General features: G+C 38.4%; 1 protein-coding gene across 1 annotated transcript in view; it reads left to right on the top strand.

The window, feature by feature from the left end:
* CPA6 (carboxypeptidase A6) overlaps positions 1-14,284 on the top strand; it is a 203,338-nt gene that overhangs the window by 177,547 nt on the left and 11,507 nt on the right. The gene's annotated exons all lie outside the window — the stretch shown is intronic.

Here is a 14,284-nt window from a genome sequence, read left to right as displayed (position 1 = left end):
GAGGACTAGTGTTGTGTTTCCTTCTTTTAAATATTTTCTAAACTTAGTTTTACAATTTCACTGTAGGGAACAAACTATGCTTTACTAGTATGCACTCTGTGTTTATTTTTCCTATATAAACTGCAAGTGATTAGCCAAATAACCAATAAACATACATTTTTTAAGTTGCATATAATGAAATGAATCCCAGAGATACATACCACTTAAATCTATGTTCTTGTTGACACTCTTGAGACTTCAAGTTAGGTGAATGGAGTGTAGCACGGAGAATTTAGCAAAACTCAATAGCACCACAGGAGGAATCATTCAACAAGGATTTATTGAGTACCGGATATATGTGTGCAGGTACTCTGTATGGATGCTACTTTGGGACATTTCTTTAGATCAAGGAAACAGTCTCTTAATTTTCTTCAAGTACATTTTTCTCTACCTATATTCAAAATACACTTTAAAGAGAAACGCTTTTTCTGACCATCTAACTTGAACTTATTGATACTCTTATGAATGTATTATGTACCACAGCTCTATGTGTTAAAGACAGAAAGAAAGGGGCTGAAATTGGAAGGATATGAGAAAACAAGCAATATACAGACCTTTGAGAGTGTGAATGGGTATAACTTCTATGAAAGGGTATTTAGCAATGTCTACAAAATTAAAAAGTGCACATCCTTTTGACTGAGTATACAGTAATTCTGCTTTTAGAAGTGTGTCCTATTGTTAGAGTCACATATCTAGGAAAAACACACATGTACAAGGATACTCATCACAGCACTGTTTACAACAAAAGATGAGGACTAGTTATGTAAATTACAACTATACAGTAAAATAGAAATAGCCAGAATTATACAGCTTTTTTTGTACTCATATGAAAAAAATCTCCAAGATTACACACACAGTTGAACAAAGCAAGGTTTGAGATTAAAAATATATAAATAATATTGCTCTTTGTGTAAAAAAAAAAAAATGTGTTTTTTTTATCGATAGACATGATAAAACTGGCCTTTTGCTTATAAATGCATAGACTAATGCATAATATAGGAAAGTAGTAAAAGTAATAGCTTCTGGGGAAAAGAAATTGATGGCTAAGCAAATAAAGGAGGGATCTATTTACATAGCACAACCATGCCCATACATTGGCCACTCAAAAAAATTAAAAACTATAAAAATAAATCAACAATCATTTCTAAAAATTAAATTAAAATAAAATATAATTTTAACTAAAATCAAGCTTCAGGATGTACTACCACCATTCAAAGCACTTCTCCTTTCATGCCGTGTTTCCCCCAAAATAAGACATCCTTCAAAAATAAGACCTACGTACAGGTTTCCTTCTGAGTAAAATATAAGGCATCCCCTGAAAATAAGGCCCCCCAGGCTAAACATGAGAGATTTGGTCCACTGATTCTGAAAGAAATGGAGTCACAAGAAATTCAACAGGAAATTCAGGAATTGGATTGTTATCATGATGTTCCAGAAGATGATGACATGATTGTCATTGAAAAAATGAGTAAATTCTTGATACTGTAGGATTCACAGTTTGTCTAGTTTGTGTTAACAACTACCGTACTGCCGTACCATATACAGGTAATAAATTTCCTTTGTTTTCATTTAACAATAAATGTGTACCGTATTCTTCTTCATGGAAAAATAAGACATCCCCTGAAAATAAGACCTAGCGCATCTTTTGGAGCAAAAATTAATATAAGACACTGCCTTCTTTTCGGGGAAACAGGGTAGTAATTTTTGTTATTTACCTTAATTCATTATTAGTAAAACGTGGGGGAGTGAGACCAAAAAAGAGGCAGATCATGGTCTATGAAGAAGTCATGCTATACACTTGCCATCACCATTCCTCATTGACCCCTCTCGCCACCCTCATCAAATGGAATGGGGGTGGGAAATGCAAGGCTAGAGTTCCCACTTAATTACATATCATCTAATTTAATAAACACCAAAGGCACTGCCTTCTACCCCTTTAGTTTCCCCTATTATTTCCCTTGATGGTCCCCTAGAACAGTGGTCAGCAAACTCATTAGTCAACAGAGCCAAATATCAACAGTACAATGACTGAAATTTCTTTTGAGAGCCAAATTTTTTAAACTTAAACTATATAGATAGGTACAATATTATTAACTTAATTAGATTACTCCTAAGCTGGCCTTTGCTAAAAACGTCCTCAATCTGATTACTCACTCAAGGGACCAAAGAGGTACATGTGGCTCTCGAGCCACGGCTTGCCGACCACTGCCCTAGAATATGAAATAGATCAAGAAAAAAAGTGTTACACTGATACAAAACATTTTGCAAAAATTTGTTTATTATGTAGAGAAATAGAACGTGTACATCAGAAAAAATATTTTAATTAACATGACATGTTTCATTAGATTACAATAATTGTATTCTTACACTGGAATCTATTTAAAATGAGGTTTAGATGCATGCCATTCTAAGCCTGTGTAATTTTGAGAAAGAGATTCCGGAATGGCCTTCCAGCAAGCTCCATGACAAAAATCAGCACTAGTTATCTCGTTCATCACCCTTAGAGTAGGAAGGTGTATTGGCAACAAAGACGACCTAGTAATATGATTCAAAACTATTGATTCTCTTTTATTATGTGTTGCCATTCTCAGATTTATTCTTATTCTTGGGTATTTGTATATATTCTGAGGAACTTGTGCGAGTTCTTACCTCTTATTATAACCTTCAGCTATAATAAAGCCAGCCTTCAGATATCAAACACAAGTGGGATTTTGATGTGACAGACTAAGAGGGACCTTGCTGTAGGGCAGGCTGACTCAGTCGGTAAATAAATATTTACTGAGCCCCTGATGTGAGCAAACACAGCTCCAGGCAAATAGGAGCACTGTTCAGTCCTTGTTTTGGGGAACCAGCAGCCCAGTGAGGGAGCCTGTGTGTTCCCCACCAGCTGTGATCTGAGGCCATGAAGGCTGACAACTAGCAGCAGGAGAGTCTCCTGTGCAGAGGAGAGAAGAGTGAGAAGTTCTGCTGGGGTGAGAGTGGGCCAGCAGCAGTCAGGCAGCCTTGGAGCTGAGCCTTCCAGGAGTGGAAGGAGCTGGACAATCCTGGCTGAAGGAAGAGGAGCAACAAAGGAGAGAGGTGTGGGAGGGACTAGAGTATGAACTGGCTCTGGGAGGCGTGGGGCTGAGGGGGTATACAGAAGAAAACGTGAGCCTCGAAGGGGCCCATCAGTTGGGGCTTGGACACCATGCTGAGAAGCTAAGGAGTGTTTGGGGAGTGCTTGGAAGAATAACATACTATATGTGTGCTTTGGAAAAGCAGTCTGAGAGCATGATGAAAGATGAATTAAAGCGTGCGGTGATAGGGAGACCAATTGAAAGGCCACGGTGAGAGATGAGGAATGCCAAAATTAGGTAGGGGCAGAGAAGAGAGAAAGGAGATGATTCTGGAAGGCAGAGCCATGGAACACAGTGCCTGACTTGGGGATAGGAGTGGAGGTGGAGTAGAGAGGTAGGGATGCTGTGGTGGTTAAAGAGGACTCAAGATCTTTAGCCAGAAAATAAAAAATTAAAAAATCTCCATATATCCAGTTAAAGGACTTTGACCTCAAAACCAAAGAATGTTAATAGAAAAGAGAACAAGAATTTTCTGGATCCTGCCTAATAAAAGAGTGATATGCAAATTAACCATCACTCCACTACACCCACAAAGCCACGCCTACCAGCCACACCTACCAGCCAAACAGAGCAAGTATGCAAATAAACCCAACCAAGATGGCTACAGCCACAGAGAGCAGGAGGGAGGCTTGGGTTTCCCAGGCATCAAAAGAAGCCAAGCTTTCCCCCTGCCCTTGCCAGCTTAGGCCTCCACTCAAGGCTACAAAGTTTCAATTGTAGAAAGTAAATAAATCCCAGATACCAGAGCCTCCACTTGGGTTGTTGGGGGGGTGGGGGGGAGGAGCGCGTGTCTGGCCTGCAAACCACAACAGGCCCCTACCTCAGGCTGCCCCATGCTCCAAGGAAATCCCCACCCTGATCCGGGACACCCTTCAGGACATACCAGCTGTCCCCCACCCATGTACCAGGCCTCTATGCTATCTAATAGAAGAGTAATATGCAGATTGACCATCACTCCAACACACAAGATGGCTATCCCCATGTGTTCAAAGAACCTGCCCCTATGTGGACACAAGATGGCCACAAGATGGCCAACAGGGGAGGGCAGTTGGGAGGCACCAGGCCTGCAACAGAGGGCAGCTAAGAGGACCAAGTCTGCAAGGGAGGGCAGTTGGAGGTGATCAACCCTGTAAGGGAAGGCAGTTAGGGGTGACCAGGCCAGCAGAGGAGGGAAGATGGGGTCAAACAGGCTGTCAGAGGAGCAGTTAGACATCGATCAGGCTGGCATGGGAGTGGTTAGGGGATGATCAGGCTGGCAGGCAGAAGTGGTTAGGGGCAATCAGGAAGGCAGGCAGGCGAGCATTTGGAAGCCAGCAGTTCTAGATTGTGAGATCGGGTCTAAACGGGCAGTCGAACATCCCTTGAGGGGTTCTAGATTAGAGAGGGTGCAGGCTGGGCTAAGGGACAACCCTGCCCCTGTGCACAAATTTTGTGCACCAGGCCTCTAGTCATATTGATAAATTCATTAGCTTATTTAATATATCTTTTAAGAACAGTATATTAGACTCAGAAGATACAAGAAATAGGCATAATTCCTGCCTTCAAGAAGATTAATAGTTTAGTGAAAATACAATCACATTAAACTGTGTAGAGATAAAGGGTGCTTACAAGAGTGGATTAGTGCCCTTTTGCCGCTCTAACAAATTATCACAAACGTGGTGGCTTAAAACAACACAAATTTGTTTTCTAACAGCTCTGGAGGCCAGAAGTCCAAAATGGATCTCATCAGGCTGGAGGTGGGGCAAACCATACTCCCTCGGGGGGGGGGGGGGGGGGGGGGGGGGGGCGCGGAGAGGGGCTGTAGGGCAGAATCCATTTCCTTGCCCTTTTCCAGCTACTAGTGGCCACCTGTATCCCTTATCTTGTGATCTCTTCCTCCACCTTCAAAGATAGCAACATTGCAACCTTTCTCGGACTCAGCATTCCCCTGCTCCTGTCAATTAGCCCTCTCTTCTGTGTATAATCCAATGTTCCTCCTAAAAGTATCTTATAACAATTAATTTATCACATCTGCAAAGGCACTTTCTCATATAAGGTGACATTCGAAGACTCTATGGATTAGGACCTGGCAGTATCTGGGGGTTGTTATTCAGCCAGCCATAAGGAATATAGAGAAAATGCCCTTAATCTAGGCCCTTTATCCGGAAGGCAGTGGTTGGCCATTGGAAAGTTTTAAGCAAAGGAATTGCATATTAAGATTTGCATTTTATTAAAATTAATTCAGGACTTCTGAAGAAGCAGATTAAGAAGTACCTAGAGCCAGGAAAACCCCTATAATAATCCAGTAGTTTTTTACTAAGACACTATTAGTTGGGTTGGGTGTACTCGAGAGAAATTAAAACAATGCCATTAACAGCTCTTTGTAGACTGTTGGGTGCAATAAATGACTTCTGATTTGGGCAATCAGGAGCCCTGTACCAAGATTATAATACAAGAACAGAAACAGATTTGGGAGGGGGTGGGAGGATATTAGGCAGGGAGGGAAAATGTGTTCAGAAAAATGAATCAATTTGCTTTCCCAATAAGTTTTAGATTGCAGCCTTCTTACAGACTGCCTCTAAGAACAAAAACAAATGTCAATTAGGCCACACAACATTTATTACTGACTTTTACCCTCACATCCTCAGAATAGAATCTAAAGATTTTAAGGAAAAGTAAGTGTGCAATTATTGTACATTGGAATTTTTTTTTTATTATTATTCTGGACTAGAACCACAAACTGTCGATGCTACAAAGTCTTAGCAATCATTTTCCAGCCAATAGTTCTCAGCTTTATTTTCCCCACTGCCACATACCCAAATGATGGTGAGAGCTCACTCCTGTGGTTACTTCTAAGCACACCCACTCTAATGGACCATTTCTCTCCCCCACTACAAGAGTACTAGTATGTGAGAATGAATTAAGAGTTATTACTCAGGACAACTAAATTGATTATCCTATCTAATAAAGATGGAATATGAAAATTGACCATCACTTCATGACAAAAATGGTGGGGCCCACAGCCACTAAGGAGGGAATATGCAAATTGGATATGCAACAAAGATGATGGCAGCCGGGCCAGGACGCTTGTGTCGTCAGTGACGATGCAAGCATTCCACCCTTCCCTGGCCACTCCAGGCCTCTGGGCAGCATGCGAAGGCGGAAGGCAGTGGCCAGAGCGAAGGCCTGGGTCCCAGGTGCCAGCAGCCAGGGGAAGGAAGGCCTATTCTTGCACGAATCTTCGTGTATCAGGCATCTAGTTTTAAATAATTTTATAACATATACTAGTAACTAGCTGCTGTGCGACACCCCACATACACACAACAGATAGCAACACACCACCATGTGAGACCACCGTTTGGGGTCCTGGTCAAATGCAGCCGGAGCAGTGACACTCTGTGACTTGGTTCAGCAGTAGTACCACTCTTACTAGAACCTGGTCTTGTGACACTCGGGCCATTTCTGCTTCTAGCACCCCTTTCTTCTCCATCTTTTTTCTAGAGACCACTATCTACCTCATTTTACCATTTATACAAGCAACAAAACTTTTTTTTTTTGGTCCTTTATTTTTAAAAAAATATATTTTATTGATATTTTACAGAAAGGAAGGGAGAGAGATAAAGAGCTAGAAATGTCGATGAGAGAGAAACATCGACCATCTGCCTCTTGCACACACCCTACCGGGGATGTGCCCGCAACCAAGGTACATACATGCCCTTGACCGGAATCGAACCTGGGACCTTTCAGACCACAGATCAATGCTCTACCACTGAGCCAAACCAGTCTCGGCTATTTTTTAAATAAAATCCCACTTTTTTTAGTTCCAACTATCTTGAGTACCCCCAAGTCTCTTTGCCATGACAGTCTCCCCAGGGCTCCTAATCCCCGTGCTCCCTCTCCCTCCTCTATGTTCCATGTATTTGGTCTGCACCACACACTTTACAATTGTATCCTAGGTATCTACATTGCCTTGTCCTCTAATTCTTCCCATGTGCGCGTCTCATCTCCTGTCTAGATTTATGAGGCCCTCGTAGAGTTTCGCATCTCAGTACTCAACAACTGAAGAGGTGATGTATGGTGAGGAAGTTAAATTGCTGAAATGCTCAGAACAGAGATGTATGCTGCTCTATTTGACAGGACTCTCAAATCTCTCCCTCTGCACTGCAGAAGTCTGTTATATATTCTGCTCTTGTTCTGCATGTGAAGCTGGCAAAGAGAATATTGTCTCAGCTCCAGAAACAATATATTGGCTTCCATAAACTAAGGGAAGATGAATCACCACCCTTAGATGATCAGCTCCTAAAACCTAAAATTTTAGGATTGATGCTTCTTGTCCCTTTCCCTTAGAAGTCTGTTTTATCACAGTGTCCTGGATATTGAATCCTTTTCTTGATTTTTTTTTTTTTTTACTTGTTTCTTTAAAATGCTGTCTGGTGCTTTCATTTTCTGCTATCTTGATCTTCTGTAGTACAGCAGATATTTAGGATCAGAATCTGCGTGACTGAAACTAGATCTGGACAGGACTCTTCAAACTGTGTACCAAACACAGCTGCTTAAAATTCCGAAGGTACTTAAGATTCAGTAATGTCTGTGAGCCGTTCCTCTGCATTTTAGTAAAGCTTGAATAGTGCCCCCAAAGGCTGTAAATAAAATTAGATCATTTTAGTGGCTTCCTTTCCACCTGAGTTAATTAATTTCAATCTTGGAGCCCCGCTAGTCATATTTTGTTTCTATTTTTTTTAAATGGTTAGTATAGATGAGTAAGGCAAAAATGCAGAGAGAAAACACAGGCAGAGAGAGTTTTGAATGTTTTATCCCATTTTGCTGAATCAATACTTAATCTGTGGTAAATAACATTGGCAGGATTCCAATCCACAAAGTAAACCATAAGATGCTATAGGGTATTCCATCGCCTAATGTATTTCTCAGGCAATCAGCATTAAATTGAGGCATGGCCCTTCTTACTGTTATACAGTTTAGCCTGTGCATGATAATTAGGAAATAAAGTGCTGTTTCATTTTAGTATGTGCCCAATATCAATCAAACACTGTGCTAGGCCCAACAAGTAAAGAAATGGGTACACATACAATTTTCACACAGGATATTATGCTTTATGAAAAATGCAGGTAAATGGTGTTATGTAGAATGGTGTAATATGTCCTTGGATTGGATCACTCAACATAATAATATCCTTCCGAAACCAGTATAAATATAATGCAATGCCAATTAGAATCTCAATAGGGCTTTTCATTTTGTTTTCAGCTCTTTAGGATTGATTTTAAAAGATGGAGAAGTTTATATGATCTAAATAAATAGACTCTAAAAAAGCAATAAACTTGGGTGGGGGGTCGGGGGTAGGGGACAGTAAGGGGAACTTGTCTGATAGCAGAGCATTCTATAATGCTAATATAGATTGATAGGGTAACAAAATGGAAATAGACAGATCCACACACTACACAGAGAATCTAGGAATAGATCCATACATGCAATAGACTTTAATATAGGATCAAAGTATTGTTTCAATTCACTGGAAATGATAAAATATTTAATAAATAATACTGACAGAATTGGCTATCCATATTTTTAAAACGGAAGGTATAGCCATATGTTACATATGTATAAAAAGAAATCCAGAAAAATTAAAGACTTGGATGAAAAAAATAAAAAGATATAAAGTCTTAGAAGAAACTCTATACATTACCTATAATCTTTAAGAATAGGAAAAACTTTTTTAACCAACACAAGAAACCCAAAAGCGATTTTTTTTTTAAAAAAAAAGGACATAGTGGTTATATAAAATTATAGATGTCTAAAATGTTTAAACAACTGAATAGAAAAATTATAAATTTGAGGATAAAATGCAATGCAGATGACACACAAGTATGCATACAAAGCTCTTTTATAGATGGGTAAGAAAAAAATAAACAATCCAAGAGATAACATGCGCTAAGGACATGAATAAGACTCAGAGAAGTGTCCAATTGAAATAAACATAGAAATCAATGCTCAAACATACTTGTAGTAAGGCATAAGAATTAAATTCTTGCCATCAAAATGGCAATATCAAAAGGTGATAAAAATTTATGGGAAAATAACTTGTCATAACAATGTATGATATCAAATGGGAACTTAACTTATCAAGGTGATCACCTCATAAGGTATATAAATGTCTCATCACTGTCATATCTAAACCTAATATAATATGTCAACTGTAGGTGATAAACCTGAAAGTTATTATTGGGAGGAATTAAGGAGATATGGCAATCTTATACACTGCTTATGGAAGTGTAAATAGTAAAAATCTTGGTAAGCAACCTGGCGAAAATCTATGAAAATGAAAAATACAATCTTAAAGCCTTAGATGGTTTGGCTCAGTGGATAGAGAATCGGATTGAGGACTGAAGGGTCCCAGATTCGATTCCAGTCAAGGGAACATGCCCAGGTTGCGGGCTCCATCCCCAGTTGGGGGCATGCAGGAGGCAGCCAATCAATATTCTCTCTCATCATTGATGTTTCTATCTCTCTATCCTTTTCCCTTCCTCTATGAAATCAATAAAAATATATTTTTTAAAATAAAAATACAATCTTAAGGTTAGGGGGTACAGCCTAGGGGTAGAACACTTAACTGCAGATCAAAAGCACAATCCTTTTAGAACTTTAAAATTTGGAGTCATGTGACTTTAACACCTACTTAAAATAAATATATATATTTTATTGATTTTACAGAGAGGAAGGGAGAGAGATAGAGAGTTAGAAACATTGATGAGAGAGAGTCATCGCTCAGCTGCCTCTTGCACACCCATTACTGGGGATGTGCCCGCAACCAAGGTACATGCCCTTGACCGGAATCGAACCCGGAACCATTCAGTCCGCAGGCTGACGTTCTATCCACTGAGCCAAATCGGTTTCGGTCAATATTTATATTTTTAACTGTATCCTTCAAGCCACTGTCCTATGCCTATAGATCTGTCCCACAGAAATAAGAGTCCTCACATATAATACTTACTGCACTACTTGTTTCTGTCAAGTCAGTAGTAATGTGCCCTATTTTTTATATTGCAGTATTATTCATAACAAAAAGAGCAATAAACACAATCCCCTGCAATAGGCAGGAGGGAGACTAAAGTATGACTCAATCACAATGGAATTTAAAAGAATGAATTCAATGCCCTAGCAGTTTGGCTCAGTGGATAGAGCATCAGCCTGTGGACTCAAGGGTCCCAGGTTAAATTCTGGTCAAGGGCATGTACCTTGGTTGCAGGCACATACCCAGTAGGGAGTGTGCAGGAGGCAGCTGATCAATGTTTCTTTCTCATCAATGTTTCTAACTTTCTATCCCTCTCCCTTCCTCTCTGTAAAAAAAAAAAAAGTTTTATATATATATATATATATATATATATATATAATTTTTTTTAAAGAATGAATTCAAGTTGACATGGAGTTCCACAAACTAGCATTGAAGGAGATAGCAAGTGGCAAGAAACTATAGGATTATAATCTTGTTTTATGACCAAAAATAGTTCCTATAAAAATGAACACATCCCTATATAAAAATAGATATATGCATGGGTACGTGAATACATATATACACACAGGTGTGAATGTTCATAAACTATATTAACAACTGCACTCACTTGCTAACATCAGTTGCCTGAAGGTTAGTTGACAGTGGGAGAAGCAAGTGAAAAATACATTTTAAAAAAGACTGCAACGATTGAAAATAAATGAGTGGAATACAATCCCATTTAGTGAAATTTAAAAGATATAAATGAAGAGAAAAATAAACACAGAAAATGGGGGGGGCGGGGGGGAGGAATGACCGTGGCCAATGGAGCTCATTTGGTTGTAGTGTCAGCCCAACACCAGAAGGTCATGAATCCCCAGTCAGGGCACATACAGAAGGCAACCAATCTCAGTCTCAGTCTCAGTCTCAGTCTCCCTCTCTCTCTCCCTCTCTCTCTCCCTCTCCCTCTCCCTCTCCCTCTCCCTCTCCCTCTCTTCCCCCTCCTCTCTCTCTCAAATCAAAATTTTTAAAAGAATAAAAATAACAACTGAATTTATGTGACAATATCTCTAACTTCCCCAAGTAATACTAACTACAATAGAAGATCCAGCTGCTTCTTTCAGATCAATTTCCACAGAGGACAGTTTCTGTAAAATGTAAAATAAAACCAACTTTATATATGCTTTTCTGGCTTCATTTTTTCCCTTAAAAAGATTTTTAAAAATTTTTCCATTAAAAATTATCAGAAAAATGCAAATTAAAACCACAATGAGGTACCACTTTGCACCTGTCAAGATGGCCATCATCAATAAACAAACAAACAACATGTACTGGTAAGGATGTGGAGAAAAGGGAACCCTCACGCCCTGTTGAGAATCGAAGCAGCCACTATGGAAAACAGTATGGAGATTCTTCAAAAAATTAAAAATAGAGCTGCCATACGACCTAACAATTCCACTTCTGAGTATCTATCCAAAGAAAATGGAGACACTAATTCAAAAAGATATATGCATCCCAATGTTCATTACTTACATGCAATAGTCAAGATATGGAAGTAACCTAGGGTCTACTGATAGATGACTGGATAAAGAAGATGGGTATATACATAGATACAATGGAATATTACTGGCCCATAAAAAAGAAATCTTGCCATTTGTAACAACAATGACATATTTAGAAAGTATTATGCTAAGTGAAATAAGTCAGACGAGAAAGATAAATACCATATGACTTCATTTTTATGTAGAATCTAAAAATAAAAATCAGACTCATAGATACAGAGAAGAGAACAAATGGATGGTTGCCAAGGAGTGGGGATGGATAAAAAAGGTGAAGGGGAGTAAGAGGTACAAACTTCCAATTATAAAAGAAGCAAATCATGGGGATGTAATGCACAACATAGGGAATACAGTCAATAACATCATAACAATTTTTTATAGTGAGAGATGGTGTAGACTTATCTTGGTGTCCACTTTATAAGGTATATAAATATTGAGTCACTATGTTATACACCTGAAATTAATGTAATATGTTAACAATACTTTAATAAAAATAAAAGTAGATATCTAATATATTTACTTGTACTACTTTTTCTGTAGACATAATATTGTTGTGTCTCCTTTATTTTTCTGTACGAAAATGTCAGTCATTTTATTGGTGAGTTTCATCTGTTAGCATTTTTCATAATATCTTATCTGTTAATTAATCATTAACATTTATTTCTGCCATCTTCTGTTCTTTTTTTTTTAACGTCTTCATTTTTCTCTATTTTCTATTGAAAGGTTCTAAGTTACTTATGTCAGCTGGGAAGTTTGTGTTCTATTCTTTTTTCTTGTGGTTATTCCTAACTTATTAAGATCCATGCTTAGTATTGTTTTTCTTCATCGATTTCTATACTTCATCAATAGCTATATCTCCTTCGAGAAAGAGACCAAACACAGCATGCTTTTACTTCTGATTCCCCACCCTCCATCATTCTCTCAGTTTGTTATATCCTAGAATTTGATACTTGATCATTATACTTATTTTCCCCTTGGGACATTGCTTATTTAGACAACAGATCCTAGTGAGTTGCTTACTCTCCAGTAATTCTTATCCTTCTGATGGAATACTTTCTTCAAGCGTGTTTACAAATTGTGTATATAATCTGCCTTCTGAGGCCTTTTCTGCCAGAAAACATTCTTATTTCACTCTCACATTTCAATGAGAGTTCAGTTAAAGATATAAAAGTTTAGATTCAAATTTTTTTTAAAAAAAAATACTTTGACCTGGCCAATGTGGCTCAATGGATTGAACATCATCCTATGTACCAAGAGGTCACTGGTTTCAGGGCACATGCCCAAGTTGTGGGTTTGATCCCCAGTAGAGGGCGTACAGGAGGCTGCCAATCAATCTTTTCCTTTCATCGATGTTTCTCTCCCTCTTCCTTCCTCTCTAAAATCAATAAAAAACATTTTTAAAATACTTTGGAAATATTACTCTAGTGTTGCTATTAAGAAGGTAAATGTGAATCTAATTCTTGTTCCTTTATAGATGGCCTACTTATGTCTCCCTGGATTTGTTTGTTTTTAAGTTCTACCTGAAGGTGTCAAGGAGTTACTTTCCCTTTTAATTCTCTTGTTTGGTACACAATAAGTTCATTCAACCTTTTTCTAATTGTAAGGAAATTTCAATTAGCAGTACTTCAAATATTTAACTTGTGTTTATTTCTTTCTTTCAGGGCCCCTATTAATCAAATGTTGACACATATTCCATTTTTTTATAACCTTTAATTTTTCGCCCAGTTCTTTGTTTCTTCTTGATGCCTCTGGGAATGTTTCAAAACCCACTCCACCTCATTAACTCATTCATGAACTATATTCATTCAACCCAGGAATTTTTAAATTTCCATTATATCTGATTGGATCTTTTTTACAACTTCTGTTCATTGTCTCTACTGCCCTCCTATAGTCCCTTGAGAATGTTTATGAGGATTATCATAAATTCTTGTTTCTCGAGCTCATTGGTTCAGCTCCCTCTGGAATAGGTTGTTCAGTTGGTGATCTCTCCTTTCCAGTGCTTTACATCAGTGTTCATCAGATGTCTAATTTTCCTCTTCCTTTTGGCATATCAGCTATAGTTCCCTGTTCCATCCATAACCCACTTGCTTCTGAGGGATCTCTAGAATTAGACTCAACAGAGGAAAACCGCAATTGCTTTCAGTTCCCCATCTTGACTCTCCTAGATAGCATAAACTAAACTTACTGCCCTCAAAATGTAGTCTGATTTGACGTGGCTGTCTTTTGTGTTCAGTGGAGTTAGACTATGTCACAGGACCACCAAACATTTTCCATTTGTTTATGGGAAGTTATAGTTTTCTATAGAGGGATAATAATGGCTCAGAATGGCAAATAACTATGGGAAATGTAATTTATTTCCAAAATTTCTTGGATCCTTAATACTTTGTGATTGTTGCAGTGAATCATTTTCCCTCCTCCTCTTCATAGACCTATATATTGTAACATGATTTTTCATTTCAAAAATTAGCAAAATTTAGTTTTGGAGATTTCTTAACTATCAAACCCCCAAGATGGGCTTTCCAAAACCTGTTTGGATATTGCTGATATTAAAATATAATAGAAATTGGGTTTGGCATGTTCTGTGAAAT

This window comes from Pipistrellus kuhlii, unplaced genomic scaffold (assembly GCF_014108245.1).
Source record: "Pipistrellus kuhlii isolate mPipKuh1 unplaced genomic scaffold, mPipKuh1.p scaffold_m20_p_14, whole genome shotgun sequence".
Lineage (NCBI taxonomy): Eukaryota > Metazoa > Chordata > Mammalia > Chiroptera > Vespertilionidae > Pipistrellus > Pipistrellus kuhlii.
This window is presented reverse-complemented; position numbering and strand designations above follow the sequence as displayed.